Source organism: Pseudophryne corroboree, unplaced genomic scaffold (genome assembly GCF_028390025.1).
Source record: "Pseudophryne corroboree isolate aPseCor3 unplaced genomic scaffold, aPseCor3.hap2 scaffold_90, whole genome shotgun sequence".
NCBI lineage: Eukaryota > Metazoa > Chordata > Amphibia > Anura > Myobatrachidae > Pseudophryne > Pseudophryne corroboree.
Window position 1 is genome coordinate 1567470 of NW_026970479.1, and position 22017 is coordinate 1589486.

General features: G+C 44.0%; 4 non-coding genes across 4 annotated transcripts; all 4 read right to left on the bottom strand.

Moving 5' to 3' along the window:
• Positions 1-19820: 19820 nt before the first annotated feature.
• On the bottom strand, positions 19821-19984 carry LOC135044639 (U1 spliceosomal RNA). The gene has a single exon (XR_010237180.1). It is a non-coding gene; the product is annotated as a U1 spliceosomal RNA (small nuclear RNA).
• A 671-nt stretch (positions 19985-20655) lies between these two features.
• LOC135044567 (U1 spliceosomal RNA) lies at positions 20656-20818 on the bottom strand. Its single transcript, XR_010237130.1, has one exon. It is a non-coding gene; the product is annotated as a U1 spliceosomal RNA (small nuclear RNA).
• Positions 20819-20970: 152 nt separating this feature from the next.
• LOC135045039 (U1 spliceosomal RNA) lies at positions 20971-21134 on the bottom strand. Its single transcript, XR_010237573.1, has one exon. It is a non-coding gene; the product is annotated as a U1 spliceosomal RNA (small nuclear RNA).
• Positions 21135-21802: 668 nt separating this feature from the next.
• On the bottom strand, positions 21803-21966 carry LOC135044460 (U1 spliceosomal RNA). Its single transcript, XR_010237052.1, has one exon. It is a non-coding gene; the product is annotated as a U1 spliceosomal RNA (small nuclear RNA).
• Between the last annotated feature and the right edge of the window lie 51 nt (positions 21967-22017).

The window sequence follows — 22017 nt, forward strand, 5'->3', positions numbered from 1 at the left end:
GTGTCCTTCGTTTGGGAGAAAAATGCAATGGTACAAGACAGCTTTTCCTTGCCAATATATCTCTTTTGCAAAGAGCTGCGCATTGGAAAATTCAGGGCTATGTCGTGTAGATGATGGCCTAACAGGAGGCTTTAAAATTTTCTTTCTAGTGTCCTTCGTTTGGGAGAAAAATGCAAAGGTACAAGACAGCTTTTACTTGCCAATATCTCTCTTTTGCAAAGAGCTACGGATTGGAAAATTCAGGGATATGTCGTGTAGATGATGGCCTAACAGGAGGCTTTAAAATTTTCATTCTAGTGTCCTTCGTTTGGGAGAAAAATGCAAAGGTACAAGACAGCTTTTCCTTGCCAATATCTCTCTTTTGCAAAGAGCTGCGCATTGGAAAATTCAGGGCTATGTCGTGTAGACGATGGCCTAACAGGAGGCTTTAAAATTTTCTTTCTAGTGTCCTTCGTTTGGGAGAAAAATGCAAAGGTACAAGACAGCTTTTCCTTGCCAATATCTCTCTTTTGCAAAGAGCTGCGCATTGGAAAATTCAGGGCTATGTCGTGTAGATGATGGCCTAACAGGAGGCTTTAAAATTTTCTTTCTAGTGTCCTTCGTTTGGGAGAAAAATGCAAAGGTACAAGACAGCTTTTCCTTGCCAATATCTCTATTTTGCAAAGAGCTACTCATTGGAAAATTCAGGGCTATGTCGTGTAGATGATGGCCTAACAGGAGGCTTTAAAATTTTCTTTCTAGTGACCTTCGTTTGGGAGAAAAATGCAAAGGTACAATACAGCTTTTCCTTGCCAATATCTCTCTTTTGCAAAGAGCTAGGCATTGGAAAATTCAGGGCTATACCGTGTAGATGAAGCACTAAACAGGAGGCTTTTAAATTTTCATTCTAGTGTCCTTCGTTTGGGAGAAAAATGCAAAGGTACAATACAGCTTTTCCTTGCCGATATCTCTCTTTTGCAAAGAGATAGGCATTGGAAAATTCAGGGCTATTACGTGTAGATGAAACACTAAAAGGAGGCTTTAAAATTTTCATTCTAGTGTCTTTCGTTTGGGAGAAAAATGCAAAAGTACAATGCAGCTTTTCCTTGCCGATATCTCTCTTTTGCAAAGAGATAGGCATTGGAAAATGCAGGGCTATAACGTGTAGATGAAGCACTAACAGGAGGCTTTAAAATTTTCATTCTAGTGTCTTTCGTTTGGGAGAAAAATGCAAAGGTACAATACAGCATTTCGTTGCCGATATCTCTCTTTTGCAAAGAGATAGGCATTGGAAAATTCAGGGCTATAACGTGTAGATGAAGCACTAACAGGAGGCTTTAAAATTTTCATTCTAGTGTCTTTCGTTTGGGAGAAAAATGCAAAGGTACAATACAGTTTTTCCTTGCCGATATCTCTCTTTTGCAAAGAGATAGGCATTGGAAAATTCAGGGCTATAACGTGTAGATGAAGCACTAACAGGAGGCTTTAAAATTTTCATTCTAGTGTCCTTCGTTTGGGAGAAAAATGCAAAGGTACAATACAGCTTTTCCTTGCCAATATCTCTCTTTTGCAAAGAGCTAGGCATTGGAAAATTCAGGGCTATACCGTGTAGATGAAGCACTAAACAGGAGGCTTTTAAATTTTCATTCTAGTGTCCTTCGTTTGGGAGAAAAATGCAAAGGTACAACACAGCTTTTCCTTGCCGATATCTCTCTTTTGCAAAGAGATAGGCATTGGAAAATTCAGGGCTATAACGTGTAGTTGAAGCACTAACAGGAGGCTTTAAAATTTTCATTCTAGTGTCTTTCGTTTGGGAGAAAAATGCAAAGGTACAATACAGTTTTTCCTTGCCGATATCTCTCTTTTGCAAAGAGATAGGCATTGGAAAATTCAGGGCTATAACGTGTAGATGAAGCACTAACAGGAGGCTTTAAAATTTTCATTCTAGTGTCTTTCGTTTGGGAGAAAAATGCAAAGGTACAATACAGCTTTTCCTTGCCAATATCTCTCTTTTGCAAAGAGCTAGGCATTGGAAAATTCAGGGCTATAACGTGTAGATGAAGCACTAACAGGAGGCTTTAAAATTTTCATTCTAGTGTCTTTCGTTTGGGAGAAAAATGCAAAAGTACAATGAAGCTTTTCCTTGCCGATATCTCTCTTTTGCAAAGAGATAGGCATTGGAAAATGCAGGGCTATAACGTGTAGATGAAGCACTAACAGTAGGCTTTAAAATTTTCATTCTAGTGTCTTTCGTTTGGGAGAAAAATGCAAAGGTACAATACAGCATTTCCTTGCCCATATCTCTCTTTTGCAAAGAGATAGGCATAGGAAAATTCAGGGCTATTACGTTTAGATGAAGCACTAACAGGAGGCTTTAAAATTTTCATTCTAGTGTCCTTCGTTTGGGAGAAAAATGCAATGGTACAAGACAGCTTTTCCTTGCCAATATCTCTCTTTTGCAAAGAGCTGCGCATTTGAAAATTCAGGGCTATGTCGTGTAGATGATGGCCTAACAGGAGGCTTTAAAATTTTCTTTCTAGTGTCCTTCGTTTGGGAGAAAAATGCAAAGGTACAAGACAGCTTTTCCTTGCCAATATCTCTCTTTTGCAAAGAGCTACGGATTGGAAAATTCAGGGCTATGTCGTGTAGATGATGGCCTAACAGGAGGCTTTAAAATTTTCTTTCTAGTGTCCTTCGTTTGGGAGAAACCAATATCTCTCTTTTGCAAAGAGCTACGCATTGGAAAATTCAGGGCTATGTCGTGTAGATGATGGCTTTAAAATTTTCTTTCTAGTGTCCTTCGTTTGGGAGAAAAATGCAAAGGTACAAGACAGCTTTTCCTTGCCAATATCTCTCTTTTGCAAAGAGCTACGCATTGGAAAATTCAGGGCTATGTCGTGTAGATGATGGCCTAACAGGAGGCTTTAAAATTTTCTTTCTAGTGTCCTTCGTTTGGGAGAAAAATGCAAAGGTACAAGACAGCTTTTCCTTGCCAATATCTCTCTTTTGCAAAGAGCTGCGCATTGGAAAATTCAGGGCTATGTCGTGTAGATGATGGCCTAACAGGAGGCTTTAAAATTTTCTTTCTAGTGTCCTTCGTTTGGGAGAAAAATGCAAAGGTACAAGACAGCTTTTCCTTGCCAATATCTCTATTTTGCAAAGAGCTAAGCATTGGAAAATTCAGGGCTATGTCGTGTAGATGATGGCCTAACAGGAGGCTTTAAAATTTTCTTTCTAGTGACCTTCGTTTGGGAGAAAAATGCAAAGGTACAAGACAGCTTTTCCTTGCCAATATCTCTCTTTTGCAAAGAGCTGCGCATTGGAAAATTCAGGGCTATGTCGTGTAGATGATGGCCTAACAGGAGGCTTTAAAATGTTCTTTCTAGTGTCCTTCGTTTGGGAGAAAAATGCAATGGTACAAGACAGCTTTTCCTTGCCAATATCTCTCTTTTGCAAAGAGCTGCGCATTGGAAAATTCAGGGCTATGTCGTGTAGATGATGGCCTAACAGGAGGCTTTAAAATTTTCTTTCTAGTGTCCTTCGTTTGGGAGAAAAATGCAAAGGTACAAGACAGCTTTTCCTTGCCAATATCTCTCTTTTGCAAAGAGCTACGCATTGGAAAATTCAGGGCTATGTCGTGTAGATGATGGCCTAACAGGTGGCTTTAAAATTTTCTTTCTAGTGTCCTTCGTTTGGGAGAAAAATGCAATGGTACAAGACAGCTTTTCCTTGCCAATATCTCTCTTTTGCAAAGAGCTGCGCATTGGAAAATTCAGGGCTATGTCGTGTAGATGATGGCCTAACAGGAGGCTTTAAAAAATTTTTTCTAGTGTCCTTCGTTTGGGAGAAAAATGCAAAGGTACAAGACAGCTTTTCCTTGCCAATATCTCTCTTTTGCAAAGAGCTACTCATTGGAAAATTCAGGGCTATGTCGTGTAGATGATGGCCTAACAGGAGGCTTTAAAATTTTCTTTCTAGTGACCTTCGTTTGGGAGAAAAATGCAAAGGTACAAGACAGCTTTTCCTTGCCAATATCTCTCTTTTGCAAAGAGCTGCGAATTGGAAAATTCAGGGCTATGTCGTGTAGATGATGGCCTAACAGGAGGCTTTAAAATTTTCATTCTAGTGTCTTTCGTTTGGGAGAAAAATGCAAAAGTACAATGCTGCTTTTCCTTGCCGATATCTCTCTTTTGCAAAGAGATAGGCATTGGAAAATGCAGGGCTATAACGTGTAGATGAAGCACTAACAGGAGGCTTTAAAATTTTCATTCTAGTGTCTTTCGTTTGGGAGAAAAATGCAAAGGTACAATACAGCTTTTCCTTGCCGATATCTCTCTTTTGCAAAGAGATAGGCATTGGAAAATTCAGGGCTATAACGTGTAGATGAAGCACTAACAGGAGGCTTTAAAATTTTCATTCTAGTGTCCTTCGTTTGGGAGAAAAATGCAAAGGTACAATACAGCTTTTCCTTGCCAATATATCTCTTTTGCAAAGAGATAGGCATTGGAAAATTCAGGGCTATAACGTGTAGATGAAGCACTAACAGGAGGCTTTAAAATTTTCATTCTAGTGTCTTTCGTTTGGGAGAAAAATGCAAAGGTACAAGACAGCTTTTCCTTGCCAATATCTCTCTTTTGCAAAGAGCTGCGCATTGGAAAATTCAGGGCTATGTCGTGTAGATGATGGCCTAACAGGAGGCTTTAAAATGTTCTTTCTAGTGTCCTTCGTTTGGGAGAAAAATGCAATGGTACAAGACAGCTTTTCCTTGCCAATATCTCTCTTTTGCAAAGAGCTGCGCATTGGAAAATTCAGGGCTATGTCGTGTAGATGATGGCCTAACAGGAGGCTTTAAAATTTTCTTTCTAGTGTCCTTCGTTTGGGAGAAAAATGCAAAGGTACAAGACAGCTTTTCCTTGCCAATATCTCTCTTTTGCAAAGAGCTACGCATTGGAAAATTCAGGGCTATGTCGTGTAGATGATGGCCTAACAGGAGGCTTTAAAATTTTCTTTCTAGTGTCCTTCGTTTGGGAGAAAAATGCAATGGTACAAGACAGCTTTTCCTTGCCAATATCTCTCTTTTGCAAAGAGCTGCGCATTGGAAAATTCAGGGCTATGTCGTGTAGATGATGGCCTAACAGGAGGCTTTAAAATTTTCTTTCTAGTGTCCTTCGTTTGGGAGAAAAATGCAAAGGTACAAGACAGCTTTTCCTTGCCAATATCTCTCTTTTGCAAAGAGCTGCGCATTGGAAAATTCAGGGCTATGTCGTGTAGATGATGGCCTAACAGGAGGCTTTAAAATTTTCTTTCTAGTGTCCTTCGTTTGGGAGAAAAATGCAAAGGTACAAGACAGCTTTTCCTTGCCAATATCTCTCTTTTGCAAAGAGCTACGCATTGGAAAATTCAGGGCTATGTCGTGTAGATGATGGCCTAACAGGAGGCTTTAAAATTTTCTTTCTAGTGTCCTTCGTTTGGGAGAAAAATGCAATGGTACAAGACAGCTTTTCCTTGCCAATATCTCTCTTTTGCAAAGAGCTGCGCATTGGAAAATTCAGGGCTATGTCGTGTAGATGATGGCCTAACAGGAGGCTTTAAAATTTTCTTTCTAGTGTCCTTCGTTTGGGAGAAAAATGCAAAGGTACAAGACAGCTTTTCCTTGCCAATATCTCTCTTTTGCAAAGAGCTGCGCATTGGAAAATTCAGGGCTATGTCGTGTAGATGATGGCCTAACAGGAGGCTTTAAAATGTTCTTTCTAGTGTCCTTCGTTTGGGAGAAAACTGCAATGGTACATGACAGCTTTTCCTTGCCAATATCTCTCTTTTGCAAAGAGCTGCGCATTGGAAAATGCAGGGCTATGTCGTGTAGATGATGGCCTAACAGGAGGCTTTAAAATTTTCTTTCTAGTGTCCTTCGTTTGGGAGAAAAATGCAAAGGTACAAGACAGCTTTTCCTTGCCAATATCTCTCTTTTGCAAAGAGCTACTCATTGGAAAATTCAGGGCTATGTCGTGTAGATGATGGCCTAACAGGAGGCTTTAAAATTTTCTTTCTAGTGACCTTCGTTTGGGAGAAAAATGCAAAGGTACAAGACAGCTTTTCCTTGCCAATATCTCTCTTTTGCAAAGAGCTGCGCATTGGAAAATTCAGGGCTATGTCGTGTAGATGATGGCCTAACAGGAGGCTTTAAAATTTTCTTTCTAGTGTCCTTCGTTTGGGAGAAAAATGCAATGGTACAAGACAGCTTTTCCTTGCCAATATCTCTCTTTTGCAAAGAGCTGCGCATTGGAAAATTCAGGGCTATGTCGTGTAGATGATGGCCTAACAGGAGGCTTTAAAATTTTCTTTCTAGTGTCCTTCGTTTGGGAGAAAAATGCAAAGGTACAAGACAGCTTTTCCTTGCCAATATCTCTCTTTTGCAAAGAGCTACTCATTGGAAAATTCAGGGCTATGTCGTGTAGATGACGGCCTAACAGGAGGCTTTAAAATTTTCTTTCTAGTGACCTTCGTTTGGGAGAAAAATGCAAAGGTACAAGACAGCTTTTCCTTGCCAATATCTCTCTTTTGCAAAGAGCTGCGCATTGGAAAATTCAGGGCTATGTCGTGTAGATGATGGCCTAACAGGAGGCTTTAAAATTTTCTTTCTAGTGTCCTTCATTTGGGAGAAAAATGCAATGGTACAAGACAGCTTTTCCTTGCCAATATCTCTCTTTTGCAAAGAGCTGCGCATTGGAAAATTCAGGGCTATGTCGTGTAGATTATGGCCTAACAGGAGGCTTTAAAATTTTCTTTCTAGTGACCTTCGTTTGGGAGAAAAATGTAAAGGTACAAGACAGCTTTTCCTTGCCAATATCTCTCTTTTGCAAAGAGCTGCGCATTGGAAAATTCAGGGCTATGTCGTGTAGATGATGGCCTAACAGGAGGCTTTAAAATTTTCATTCTAGTGTCTTTCGTTTGGGAGAAAAATGCAAAAGTACAATGCTGCTTTTCCTTGCCGATATCTCTCTTTTGCAAAGAGATAGGCATTGGAAAATGCAGGGCTATAACGTGTAGATGAAGCACTAACAGGAGGCTTTAAAATTTTCATTCTAGTGTCTTTCGTTTGGGAGAAAAATGCAAAGGTACAATACAGCTTTTCCTTGCCGATATCTCTCTTTTGCAAAGAGATAGGCATTGGAAAATTCAGGGCTATAACGTGTAGATGAAGCACTAACAGGAGGCTTTAAAATTTTCATTCTAGTGTCTTTCGTTTGGGAGAAAAATGCAAAGGTACAATACAGCTTTTCCTTGCCAATATCTCTCTTTTGCAAAGAGCTACGGATTGGAAAATTCAGGGCTATGTCGTGTAGATGATGGCCTAACAGGAGGCTTTAAAATTTTCTTTCTAGTGTCCTTCGTTTGGGAGAAAAATGCAAAGGTACAAGACAGCTTTTCCTTGCCAATATCTCTCTTTTGCAAAGAGCTACGCATTGGAAAATTCAGGGCTATGTCGTGTAGATGATGGCCTAACAGGAGGCTTTAAAATTTTCTTTCTAGTGTCCTTCGTTTGGGAGAAAAATGCAATGGTACAAGACAGCTTTTCCTTGCCAATATCTCTCTTTTGCAAAGAGCTGCGCATTGGAAAATTCAGGGCTATGTCGTGTAGATGATGGCCTAACAGGAGGCTTTAAAATTTTCTTTCTATTGTCCTTCGTTTGGGAGAAAAATGCAAAGGTACAAGACAGCTTTTCCTTGCCAATATCTCTCTTTTGCAAAGAGCTACGCATTGGAAAATTCAGGGCTATGTCGTGTAGATGATGGCCTAACAGGAGGCTTTAAAATTTTCTTTCTAGTGTCCTTCGTTTGGGAGAAAAATGCAAAGGTACAAGACAGCTTTTCCTTGCCGATATCTCTCTTTTGCAAAGAGATAGGCATTGGAAAATTCTGGGCTATAACGTGTAGATGAAGCACTAACAGGAGGCTTTAAAATTTTCATTCTAGTGTCCTTCGTTTGGGAGAAAAATGCAAAGGTACAATACAGCTTTTCCTTGCCGATATCTCTCTTTTGCAAAGAGATAGGCATTGGAAAATTCAGGGCTATAACGTGTAGATGAAGCACTAATAGGAGGCTTTAAAATTTTCATTCTAGTGTCCTTCGTTTGGGAGAAAAATGCAAAGGTACAATACAGCTTTTCCTTGCCGATATCTCTCTTTTGCAAAGAGCTAGGCATTGGAAAATTCAGGGCATTAACGTGTAGATGAAGCACTAACAGTAGGCTTTAAAATTTTCATTCTAGTGTCTTTCGTTTGGGAGAAAAATGCACAGGTACAATGCAGCTTTTCCTTGCCGATATCTCTCTTTTGCAAAGAGATAGGCATTGGAAAATGCAGGGCTATAACGTGTAGATGAAGCACTAACAAGAGGCTTTAAAATTTTCATTCTAGTGTCTTTCGTTTGGGAGAAAAATGCAAAGGTACAATACAGCATTTCCTTGCCGATATCTCTCTTTTGCAAAGAGATAGGCATTGGAAAATTCAGGGCTATAACGTGTAGATGAAGCACTAACAGGAGGCTTTAAAGTTTTCATTCTAGTGTCTTTCGTTTGGGAGAAAAATGCAAAGGTACAATACAGCTTTTCCTTGCCGATATCTCTCTTTTGCAAAGAGATAGGCATTGGAAAATTCAGGGCTATAACGTGTAGATGAAGCACTAACAGGAGGCTTTAAAATTTTCATTCTAGTGTCCTTCGTTTGGGAGAAAACTGCAAAGGTACAATACAGCTTTTCCTTGCCGATATCTCTCTTTTGCAAAGAGATAGGCATTGGTAAATTCAGGGCTATAACGTGTAGATGAAGCACTAATAGGAGGCTTTAAAATTTTCATTCTAGTGTCCTTCGTTTGGGAGAAAAATGCAAAGGTACAATACAGCTTTTCCTTGCCGATATCTCTCTTTTGCAAAGAGATAGGCATTGGAAAATTCAGGGCTATAACGTGTAGATGAAGCACTAACAGGAGGCTTTAAAATTTTCATTCTAGTGTATTTCGTTTGGGAGAAAAATGCAAAGGTACAATACCGCTTTTCCTTGCCGATATCTCTCTTTTGCAAAGAGCTAGGCATTGGAAAATTCAGGTCTATAACGTGTAGATGAAGCACTAATAGGAGGCTTTAAAATGTTCAATCTAGTGTCCTTCGTTTGGGAGAAAAATGCAAAGGTACAAGACAGCTTTTCCTTGCCAATATCTCTCTTTTGCAAAGAGCTAGGCATTGGAAAATTCAGGGCTATAACGTGTAGATGAAGCACTAACAGGAGGCTTTAAAATTTTCATTCTAGTGTCTTTCGTTTGGGAGAAAAATGCAAAAGTACAATGCTGCTTTTCCTTGCCAATATCTCTCTTTTGCAAAGAGATAAGCATTGGAAAATTCAGGGCTATAACGTGTAGATGAAGCACTAACAGGAGGCTTTAAAATTTTCATTCTAGTGTCTTTCGTTTGGGAGAAAAATGCAAAGGTACAATACAGCATTTCCTTGCCGATATCTCTCTTTTGCAAAGAGATAGGCATTGGAAAATTCAGGGCTATAACGTGTAGATGAAGCACTAACAGGAGGCTTTAAAATTTTCATTCTAGTGTCTTTCGTTTGGGAGAAAAATGCAAAGGTACAATACAGCTTTTCCTTGCCGATATCTCTCTTTTGCAAAGAGATAGGCATTGGTAAATTCAGGGCTATAACGTGTAGATGAAGCACTAATAGGAGGCTTTAAAATTTTCATTCTAGTGTCCTTCGTTTGGGAGAAAAATGCAAAGGTACAATACAGCTTTTCCTTGCCGATATCTCTCTTTTGCAAAGAGATAGGCATTGGAAAATTCAGGGCTATAACGTGTAGATGAAGCACTAACAGGAGGCTTTAAAATTTTCATTCTAGTGTATTTCGTTTGGGAGAAAAATGCAAAGGTACAATACCGCTTTTCCTTGCCGATATCTCTCTTTTGCAAAGAGCTAGGCATTGGAAAATTCAGGGCTATAACGTGTAGATGAAGCACTAATAGGAGGCTTTAAAATGTTCAATCTAGTGTCCTTCGTTTGGGAGAAAAATGCAAAGGTACAATACAGCTTTTCCTTGCCAATATCTCTCTTTTGCAAAGAGCTAGGCATTGGAAAATTCAGGGCTATAACGTGTAGATGAAGCACTAACAGGAGGCTTTAAAATTTTCATTCTAGTGTCTTTCGTTTGGGAGAAAAATGCAAAAGTACAATGCTGCTTTTCCTTGCCAATATCTCTCTTTTGCAAAGAGATAAGCATTGGAAAATTCAGGGCTATAACGTGTAGATAAAGCACTAACAGGAGGCTTTAAAATTTTCATTCTAGTGTCTTTCGTTTGGGAGAAAAATGCAAAGGTACAATACAGCTTTTCCTTGCCAATATCTCTCTTTTGCAAAGAGCTAGGCATTGGAAAATGCAGGGCTATAACGTGTAGATGAAGCACTAACAGGAGGCTTTACAATTTTCATTCTAGTGTCTTTCGTTTGGGAGAAAAATGCAAAGGTACAATGCTGCTTTTCCTTGCCGATATCTCTCTTTTGCAAAGAGATTGGCATTGGAAAATGCAGGGCTATAACGTGTAGATGAAGCACTAACAGGAGGCTTTAAAATTTTCATTCTAGTGTCTTTCGTTTGGGAGAAAAATGCAAAGGTACAATACAGCTTTTCCTTGCCGATATCTCTCTTTTGCAAAGAGATAGGCATTGGAAAATTCAGGGCTATAACGTGTAGATGAAGCACTAACAGGAGGCTTTAAAATTTTCATTCTAGTGTCTTTCGTTTGGGAGAAAAATGCAAAGGTACAATACAGCTTTTCCTTGCCGATATCTCTCTTTTGCAAAGAGATAGGCATTGGAAAATTCAGGGCTATAACGTGTAGATGAAGCACTAACAGGGGGCTTTAAAATTTTCATTCTAGTGTCCTTCGTTTGGGAGAAAACTGCAAAGGTACAATACAGCTTTTCCTTGCCGATAGCTCTCTTTTGCAAAGAGATAGGCATTGAAAAATTCAGGGCTATAACGTGTAGATGAAGCACTAATAGGAGGCTTTAAAATTTTCATTCTAGTGTCCTTCGTTTGGGAGAAAAATGCAAAGGTACAATACAGCAGGGCCGGCTCGAGGCATGTTCGACTCGAGCGGCCGCGCAGGGCGCCACCCTTAATGGGCGCCGTGCGCTGGCACCGCCATGTCGGAGCCTGGAGCCGGCCCTGATCTCCCCTGCTGTCCTCCGAGTCCCGGCTGGCACTGTGCGCTATGCGGCGCCGGCGTCTGATGTCAGACACCGGCGCTGCACAGACAGCGGGCGCGCACAGCAGCACTCACCCTCCCTCGGCAGCACAGCAGCACTCACCCTCCCTCGGCCTCGGCACAGCAGGTACTGGGGGCACATGTGGCACTGTGGGGGGCATTTATCTGGCACTGTGGGGGCACTGGGGGGCATTCATTTATCTGGCACTGTGGGGGGGGGGACATTTATCTGTGCACTGTGAGGGGGCATTACTGTATCTGGCACTGTGGGGGCATGTATGTATCTGGCACTGTGGGGGCATTTCTGTATCTGGCACTGGGGGGATATATCTGCACTGTGGGGGCACTTATTTATCTGGCACTGGGGGCATTTATTTATCTGGCACTGGGGGCATTTATTTATCTGGCACTGTGGGGGCATTTATTTATCTGGCACTGGGGGGGCATATCGGCACTGTGGGGGTATTTATGTATCTGGCACTGTGGGGGTATATCTGCACTGTGGGGGCACTTATTTATCTGGCACTGGGGGGCATTCATTTATCTGGCACTGGGGGCATTTATTTATCTGGCACTGTGGGGGCACTTATTTATCTGGCACTGGGGGCATTTATTTATCTGGCACTGTGGGGGCATATATCTGGCACTGTGGGGGCATTTCTGGCACTGTGGGGGCATATCTGCGCTGTGGGGGCATTTATGTATCTGCGCTGTGGGGGCATTTATGTATCTGCACTGTGGGGGCATGTATGTATCTGGCACTGTGGGGGCATTTCTGTATCTGGCACTGGGAGGGCATATCGGCACTGTGGGGGTATTTATGTATCTGGCACTGTGGGGGTATATCTGCACTGTGGGGGCACTTATTTATCTGGCACTGGGGGCATTTATTTATCTGGCACTGTGGGGGCATTTATTTATCTGGCACTGTGGGGGGCATTTATTTATCTGGTACTGTGGGGACATATCTGGCACTGGGGGCATTAATGTATCTGGCACTGTGGGGGCATATCTGGCACTGGGGGCATTAATGTATCTGACACTGTGAGGGGCAATAATGCATCTGGCACTGTGTGGGCACTTATGCATCTGGCACTGGGGGCATTTATGCATCTGGCAATGTGTGGGCATTTATGTATCTGGCACTGGGGGCATTTATGTATCTGGCCCTTTGGGGGCATATCTGGCACTGTGGGGGCATTTTTATATATGGCACTGTGGGTGCATATCTGGCACTGTGTGGCCATTTATGTAGCTGGCACTGCTGGGGGGCATGTCACGTGTAGCTGGCACTGCTGGGGGGGGCATGTCACGTGTAGCTGGCACTGCTGGGGAGCATGTCGCGTGTAGCTGGCACTGCTGGGGAGCATGTCGCGTGTAGCTGGCACTGCTGGGGAGCATGTCGCGTGTAGCTGGCACTGCTGGGGAGCATGTCGCGTGTAGCTGGCACTGCTGGGGAGCATGTCGCGTGTAGCTGGCACTGCTGGGGAGCATGTCACGTGTAGCTGGCACTGCTGGGGGGCATGTCACGTGTAGCTGGCACTGCTGGGGAGCATGTCATGTAGTGTTCCCGCTAGGCGTCTGTGGCTAGGCAATGTGTCTCAGTGCTGTGCCTGGCGCAAAGTGTATAGGAGGTTCTACCTGGTGCAGTGTGTATTAGCTGCACTACTGTGTGGTGTAATGCAAATTGCCACTATTATGTGGCCACGTACCTTCCCCACGAAGTAACTCCCCTTAATTTTTGCTGCGCGCCTTCGGCGCGCACTGTCCATGCTTTGACATATAGGTATGAGAACAACAAGCAGTATGTACATCATTTTGCCCTCCTAACTTAAAAATGTGCCCTCCCTGTGATCAGCACCATGCCCTAAAAAGTGAACACTATCATGTGTAGCTGGCACTGCTGCGGGGCATGTCATGTGTAGCTGGCACTGCTGCGGGGCATGTCATGTGTAGCTGGCACTGGTGCGGGGCATGTCATGTGTAGCTGGCACTGCTGCGGGGCATGTCATGTGTAGCTGGCACTGCTGCGGGGCATGTCATGTGTAGCTGGCACTGCTGCGGGGCATGTCATGTGTAGCTGGCACTGCTGCGCTGCATGTCATGTGTAGCTGGCACTGCACATTATGTGTATCTGGCACTATACTGGAGACATTGTGTGTAAGGAACACTACTGTGGCTATGTGTAAGGCTGCTAATTGTGTGAAAATATGTTTATAGTTTGATGATATGAAGTTACGATGCCACGCCCACTTTTCCAGAGGCCACACCCACTTTTCCGGGGACGCGCGCGCGCCTTCGACGCGCGCATGGGGGGGGGCGCTTTTACATTTTCTCGCTCAGGGTGCTAGTAGGCCTGGAGCCGGCCCTGCAATACAGCTTTTCCTTGCCGATATCTCTCTTTTGCAAAGAGATAGGCATTGGAAAATTCAGGGCTATAACGTGTAGATGAAGCACTAACAGGAGGCTTTAAAATTTTCATTCTAGTGTATTTCGTTTGGGAGAAAAATGCAAAGGTACAATACCGCTTTTCCTTGCCGATATCTCTCTTTTGCAAAGAGCTAGGCATTGGAAAATTCAGGGCTATAACGTGTAGATGAAGCACTAATAGGAGGCTTAAAAATTTTCAATCTAGTGTCCTTCGTTTGGGAGAAAAATGCAAAGGTACAATACAGCTTTTCCTTGCCAATATCTCTCTTTTGCAAAGAGCTAGGCATTGGAAAATTCAGGGCTATAACGTGTAGATGAAGCACTAACAGGAGGCTTTAAAATTTTCATTCTAGTGTCTTTCGTTTGGGAGAAAAATGCAAAAGTACAATGCTGCTTTTCCTTGCCGATATCTCTCTTTTGCAAAGAGATAAGCATTGGAAAATTCAGGGCTATAACGTGTAGATGAAGCACTAACAGGAGGCTTTAAAATTTTCATTCTAGTGTCTTTCGTTTGGGAGAAAAATGCAAAGGTACAATACAGCTTTTCCTTGCCAATATCTCTCTTTTGCAAAGAGCTAGGCATTGGAAAATGCAGGGCTATAACGTGTAGATGAAGCACTAACAGGAGGCTTTACAATTTTCATTCTAGTGTCTTTCGTTTGGGAGAAAAATGCAAAGGTACAATGCTGCTTTTCCTTGCCGATATCTCTCTTTTGCAAAGAGATAGGCATTGGAAAATGCAGGGCTATAACGTGTAGATGAAGCACTAACAGGAGGCTTTACAATTTTCATTCTAGTGTCTTTCGTTTGGGAGAAAAATGCAAAGGTACAATGCTGCTTTTCCTTGCCGATATCTCTCTTTTGCAAAGAGATAGGCATTGGAAAATTCTGGGCTATAACGTGTAGATGAAGCACTAACAGGAGGCTTTAAAATTTTCATTCTAGTGTCCTTCGTTTGGGAGAAAAATGCAAAGGTACAATACAGCTTTTCCTTGCCGATATCTCTCTTTTGCAAAGAAATAGGCATTGGAAAATTCAGGGCTATAACGTGTAGATGAAGCACTAATAGGAGGCTTTAAAATTTTCATTCTAGTGTCCTTCGTTTGGGAGAAAAATGCAAAGGTACAATAAAGCTTTTCCTTGCCGATATCTCTCTTTTGCAAAGAAATAGGCATTGGAAAATTCAGGGCTATAACGTGTAGATGAAGCACTAACAGGAGGCTTTAAAATTTTCATTCTAGTGTCTTTCGTTTGGGAGAAAAATGCAAAGGTACAATACAGCTTTTCCTTGCCGATATCTCTCTTTTGCAAAGAGCTAGGCATTGGAAAATTCAGGGCTATAACGTGTAGATGAAGCACTAACAGTAGGCTTTAAAATTTTCATTCCCAATGGGGATGGCTTCCCGGGAGGTAACCCCTATTGAGTGAAGGGAGTATATAGGATACGACCCAGTGGTACCTGACGACATAGATACTAACAGCTATTTAATAACATTACGCTAGAAAGTGATTATTAGCAACATATATATCTATATAAACAACCCCGCCAGGGTTGTGCCTTCAAAAATAATCACACACGGACACGCTTTTTAAACCTTTTTTTCACATCTCTTTATTCTTATGCACATGTATGTTAGTTCTGTGATTTTAACCTTTATGTTTCACTGCAGTTTGGGATAATAATATTAATATTTATCCAATTTTAATACATACTTAATAAAGGTTATATTTTATGATTCATTCATTCTGTCCAGTGCGTCAACAGTGCAGATTTCTTCTTGTTTTTTCTCCCAAATTCTATAACAATGACAGTAAATGTTGTTTCTTTTCAAACAGAACTTTCTTGACCATGCTACTTGCTTGAAAGATCTGGGAGCACATGGAAAACAGTACAAACCATGCAGTATCACAAGAGCCTTTATTTGATCTTTCATGAAGATAGAGCAGAATTGAGGACACGTCAACAATTTCTGCCGAAGGTGGTTCATCTTTCCACATGGTGCCTTTGGCCACTGACACCTTCGTTGAGTCAAAGTCTCTGGCTGTGGTCAGAACTTTGAAAATTTATGTCACCAGAACGGTTCAGATTAGGAAAACAGAGGCTCTGTTTGTCCTGTATGCTCCCAACAGGATTGGGTGTCCTGCTTCCATGTAGACCATTATGCGCTGGATCTGTGGTAAGATTCAGCATGCTCATTCCATGGCAGGATTGCCGTTACTGAATTAGGTGAAGACCCATTCTACTAGAAAGGTGGGTTCATCCTGGGCAGCTGGTCGGGGAGTCTCGGCATTGCAACTTTGCCGAGCAGCTATTTAGTAAACACTTTTGCTAAGTTTTACAAGTTTGATACCTTGGCTGATGATAACCTCAAGTTGGGTCATTCGACTGCAGAGTCGTACGCACTCTCCCACCCGTTCAAGAGCTTTGGTATAACCCCATGGTTCTTAATGTGACCCCAGCATCCTCTAGGTCGTATGAGAAAATAGGATTTTAATACCTACCGGTAAATCCTTTTCTCTTAGTCCGTAGAGGATGCTGGGCACCCGTCCCAGTCCATACTGTGTCTGCAGTTATTACTTGTGGTTATACACATGTTATGTTATGGTTCTGGTCAGCTTTTTGCTGCAATTGTTCATGCCGTTGGCTTGTGTTCTGTTGAATGCCACGTTCTGCGGCATGCTTAAGGTGTGAGCTGGTAAGATGCTCACCTTAGTTTAACAATAAATCCTTTCCTCGAAATGTCCGTCTCCCTGGGCACAGTTCCTATAACTGGAGTCTGGAGGAGGGGCATAGAGGGAGGAGCCAGTTCACACCCTTTGAAAGTCTTAAAGTGCCCATGTCTCTTGCGGATCCCGTCTATACCCCATGGTTCTTAATGTGACCCCAGCATCCTCTACGGACTAAGAGAAAAGGATGCCCTTGCGCACTATCCTGACTTCTCCTCCCGTCTGCTTACTTTGTGCCTTCCAACGCACAATGCGAACTACAGGTGGTGCTGCAGGGCCCACACCCTTTTACTTGCCTTACAGAACAGCTCTGGAGCTGTTACAGTGCCCAGCTGCTGCAAGAAATCAGCTTGAATGCTTCAGGGGATGGGGCATGGCCAACATGAGCCCCACACCAAAGGAGGGTGGGGGTGTTTAATGCGAACTAGGGGTCATCCAAGCACCGCAAAAGGCCGCCATGCCCTGCATGCCCCTTTTCTCTTTTCATATGCAGATGAGGGTTCCAGCCAACTTTGGCCCACATCTTGGATGACATCACCGTATGCAAATCCGTCTTCTGCAGACCTTCCCCCAGGAATGCTTGTACTAGTTGTTGCATATGGTTTGATATTTGATGGTGCTTCAATATTAGGCAGCCTTCCACCCTCCCATGTTCATCTGAACAGATGTGGTCTCCCTGCAGTTGTTGTCCCCAGACGAGAGTTCCCTTGTGCGTCCTCAGTTGAATCTCCTTAACTTGACGGGGGAGGGGCTGCCCGAGCAGCCACCCTCCCCAGCCCTATCCCAACTCATACTTATTTTGCATATGAGATCTCTTGATCATGAAGATTGTTCTCACAGGGTGAGGTTCATCCATTATATTTTAAAATAGGAAGGTACAAATTACATATTTGAATTGCATCTATGTGCTGGATTCAAATGTCCCCCCCCCCCTTCCTTTCTCAATTGTGCCCGTCAGCAGCTATTCTAAGGTTGCTGCCAATGGGTGTGACACATTAATTTCTTCTGTGGGGTACACTGGACTCCACAAGGATTCACATTGGGGTGTAGAGTAGGATCTTGATCTGAGGCACCAACCGGCTCAAAGCTTTTGAATGTTCCCAAGATGCTCAGCGCATCCTCCTCTATAACCCCGCTTCCATGAACAGGGAGCTCAGTTTGTAGTTGGTGCCTTCAGTAGCAGGCCACTTAACAGGGGCCTGCCTCAGGCAGCCTATTCTTAGCTATTAATTTTGACAAGAAAAGAAGAACTTGTTTTATGAGAATCTACAAGGGCTGCAGCAGGCTAGGTCTAATAGACATCTTTACTGCAGCTTCATCACTCCCAGCGGCGCTGTATACTCCCGTGCCCTGGTTGCTGGGTCACTGCAGCGGAGGCTCCAGTTTCTTCCTAAGGTCAGTCACACACACACCGCCCTTCCGGATCACGAGGCCGCTGATGAAGGGGAGCGTGGCCGTAGGGGGTGGACTGTGTGCGCACTGGCGTGGACACTGATTACTGGGCAGCCGCTCCACTAGCCACCAGGTACAGTTAAGGAGCACAGGTCTGGGAGTTTTACTCCTATATTAACCCAATTTTGTACTGCCCGCAGCGCATTGTGATAGGTAATAGGGCCTGATTCAGGTTGGAATGCAATCACAATAAGCGATCCAACTGCAAAAATTGCTAACAGCATACGCATGTGCCTGCATTTTCTGCGGCACCCCGCAGAGAATGCGATCGCCTCTGCCTGTCAATCGGGGCGGGGGGGGGAGAGGGGGGTCAGCAACACTCCATTTCCAAGTCAGGGATGGAGCGGTGCGGGGGCAAGGCTTCAAAATGGGGTCTGCAACGGAGGAGACACAGGGGGCGTGGTCACAGTGGCTGTATGACATCACATTCAGCCGCTGTGATCACAAAAATGGTGGCAGCTTCCTGCGCGCACATACAGTTTGCACCAGCAGGAGGCTACACCATTTTTTATGATCACGCTGAACTGCAGTGCGACTGCAATTACAGCATGGTCAAGAATGGAGGCGTCATGCTGGGTGGCCATGCCCTGTCACTGTGCAGGAGCCAGCATCGCACACACACTAGTCCCCGGGTGCAGCCCCCAACCCCCGGGACACCCGGAGCAACAAAATGTAGATTCAGGCCACCAGGCCACGCCCCTACCTATGAAACCATGCCTCCTTTTTACCATTGCGCTGCTTATCTGCGCGCACTGCATTACAATCTCCTTCGCCACCTCTCTGGGTGTCACCAGTGATAGTGACACCTCTGCCATGCTTGTAGCAGCTGGTCCTAAGATCTACGCCTCAAGCCCTGAGTGTTTGCCCTTGTGACTTGTTGATCATCATAGCGAAGCAGATGCTTACAGAAAACTGCAGGGGCTTAGATTGAAAATAAAAAAATTGATGGGTATAAGGTAGAGAGGAGCGGGTTCGGTTCTCCGAGAACCGAATTCCCGACGAACTCCATGTGGTTTACACTGGTCCGAGGCAGGCTCGGTTGTTCCCGCCTGACTCGGAAAACCTGAACAAGGGAAAATGTCATCATCCCGCTGTCGGATTCTCTCGAGATTCGGATTCCATATAAAGAGCTGCGCGTTGCCGCCATTTTTACTCGTGCATTGAAGAAAGAGCGGAGAGGACGTGGCTATGTTCTCTCAGTGGAAATCTCAATATCAGTGCTCAGTATCAGTGGTTACTTATTGCTGCTCAGTAATACTAGTAGTGTGTCTCTCCTGCTCAGTGTCAGTTCTCAGTAGTATCCTCATCAGTGCTCAGTATCACTGCTCATTGTCTTGTGCTGCATTGTGGTGCTCAGCATACTACAGTACATTACTAATAGTCCAGTGCTGCATCTTGCTGCTCAGTGTCAGTTCTAGTATCCTCATCAGTGCTCACTATCACTGCTCATTACATTGTGGTGTTCTGTATACTACAGTAACATAGTAATATAGTAACATATAGTAACATAGTTTTTGAGGTTGAATAGAGGCAAATTGCCCATCGTGTTCAACCTGTTTTAAGTTGTGATGATTCTACATACTTGCTGAATAATGTTTTATGACTAGTTAGCTACTATAACTCATGTTACCCCCGGATTAACCATGTTGATATTTTAAGTATTATAACCTTGGATAGCTTTTTCATTCAGAAATGTATCCATTCCTTTTTTAAATCCAATTACAGAGTCCGCCATTACCACCTTCCCTGGCAGGGAATTCCACATCCTGATTGCCCTAACAGTGAACATCATAGTATCTCACCTGGCAGGTAAGTAGGAGTTGGGCTAGAGCTGTGGAGGATTGCTGCTCGGGCACCCCCTGTCAAGTGAAGGAGATCCAACTGAGGCAGCACAAGGGAACTCTCGAAAGAAGAACAAGGCTAGAGGAAGATCTGAGACAAAGAAATCTGACTTTTACCAGAGCTGACCAGAGGAAAGCACAAACGCAGTCCCCCACTACCACAAATAATGCAGTCGAGTTTCCCACATTTGGGGAAATCACAGGGGTCAGCATACCCAGAGTGCAATGAATGAACCTCACCCTGGGAGAACAATCTTCATGACCATGGTATCTCCTATGCAAAATAAGTATGATTTGGGATAGGGCTGGGGAGGGCCGCTGCTCAGGCACATCTCTGTCAAGTAAAGGAGATTCAACTGAGGCAACACAAGGGAACTCTCATCTGGGGACAACAACTGCAGGGAGAACACATATTTTCAGATGAACATGGGAGGGCAGAAGGCTGCCTAACACTGAAGCACCCCCAAACAACAAACCAAATGCAACTACTAGTGCAAGCATTCCTGGGGGAAGGCCTGCAGCAGATGGATTTGCATATGGTGATGTCATCCAAGCAGTGGGTCAAAGTTGGCTTCAACCCTCGTCTGCATATGAAAATAAAAAAGGGGTGTGCAGGGCATGGCGGCCTTTTGCGGCGCTTGGATGACCCCTAGTTTGCATTAAACACCTCCACCTTCCTTCGGTGTGGGGCTCATGTTGGCTATGCCCCAGCCCCTGAAGCATTCAAGCTGATTTCTTGCAGCAGCTGGGCACTGTAACAGCTCCAGAGCTGCTCTGTAAAGCAAGTAAAAGGGTGTGGGCCCTGCAGCACTACCTGTAGTTTGCATTGTGCGTTGGAAGGCACAAAGTAAGCAGACGGGAGAAGTCAGGATAGTGCACAAGGGCATAGAAGGGAGCGGCTCAAGAAAAGAGAAGTGGAAACAGACAGCAAACTAGGCTGGAGAGAGACCTGAGACAAAGAGATCTGAATTATACGAGAGCCGACCAGAGGAAACACAAATTATGTAATCAAGTGTCCCACATTTGGGGAAATCGTAGGAGCAGCACACCCAGAGTGCATTGGGTGAGCCTTGCCCTGGGAGAAGCACCTTCCTGATCATAGTATCTCACCTGGCAGGTAAGTAGGAGTTGGGCTAGAGCTGGGGAGGGTCGCTGTTCGGGCACCCCCCTGTCAAGTGAAGGAGATCCAACTGAGGCAGCACAAGGAAACTCTCGAAAAAAGAACAAGGCTAGAGGAAGATCTGAGACAAAGAAATCTGACTTTTACCAGAGCTGACCAGAGGAAAGCACAAACACAGTCCCCCACTACCACAAATAATGCAGTCGAGTTTCCCACATTTGGGGAAATGACAGGGGTCAGCATACCCAGAATGCAATGAATGAACCTCACCCTGGGAGAACAATCTTCATGACAATGGTATCTCCTATGCAAAATAAGTATGATTTGGGATAGGGCTGGGGAGGGCCGCTGCTCAGGCACATCTCTGTCAAGTAAAGGAGATTCAACTGAGGCAGCACAAGGGAACTCTCATCTGGGGACAACAACTGCAGGGAGAACACATATTTTCAGATGAACATGGGAGAGCAGAAGGCTGCCTAATACTGAAGCACCCCCAAACAACAAACCAAATGCAACAACTAGTACAAGCATTCCTGGGAAAAGGTCTGCAGAAGACGGATTTGCATACGGTGATGTCATCCAAGCAGTGGGCCAAAGTTGGCTGGAACCCTCATCTGCATATGAAAAGAGAAAAGGGGTATGCAGGGCATGGCGGCCTTTTGCGGCGCTTGGATGACCCTTAGTTCGCATTAAACACCTCCACCCTCCGTCGGTGTGGGGCTCATGTTGGCTATGCCCCAGCCCCTGAAGCATTCAAGCTGATTTCTTGCAGCATCTGGGCACTGTAACAGCTCCAGAGCTGCTCTGTAAGGCAAGTAAAAGGGTGTTGGCCCTGCAGCACTACCTGTAATTTGCATTGTGCGTTGGAAGGCACAAAGTAAGCAGACAGGAGAAGTCAGGAGAGTGCACAAGGGCAAGGGCAGGGGCTCAAGAAAAGAGAAGTGGAAACAGACAGCAAACTAGGCTGGAGAGAGACTTGAGACAAAGAGATCTGAATTATACGAGTAGCCGACCAGAGGAAACACAAATTATGTAGTCAAGTGTCCCACATTTGGGGAAATCGTAGGAGCAGCACACCCAGAGTGCAATGGGTGAGCCTTGCCCTGGGAGAAGCACCTTCCTGATCATAGTATCTCACCTGGCAGGTAAGTAGGAGTTGGGCTAGAGCTGGGGAGGGTCGCTGCTCGGGCACCCCCCTGTCAAG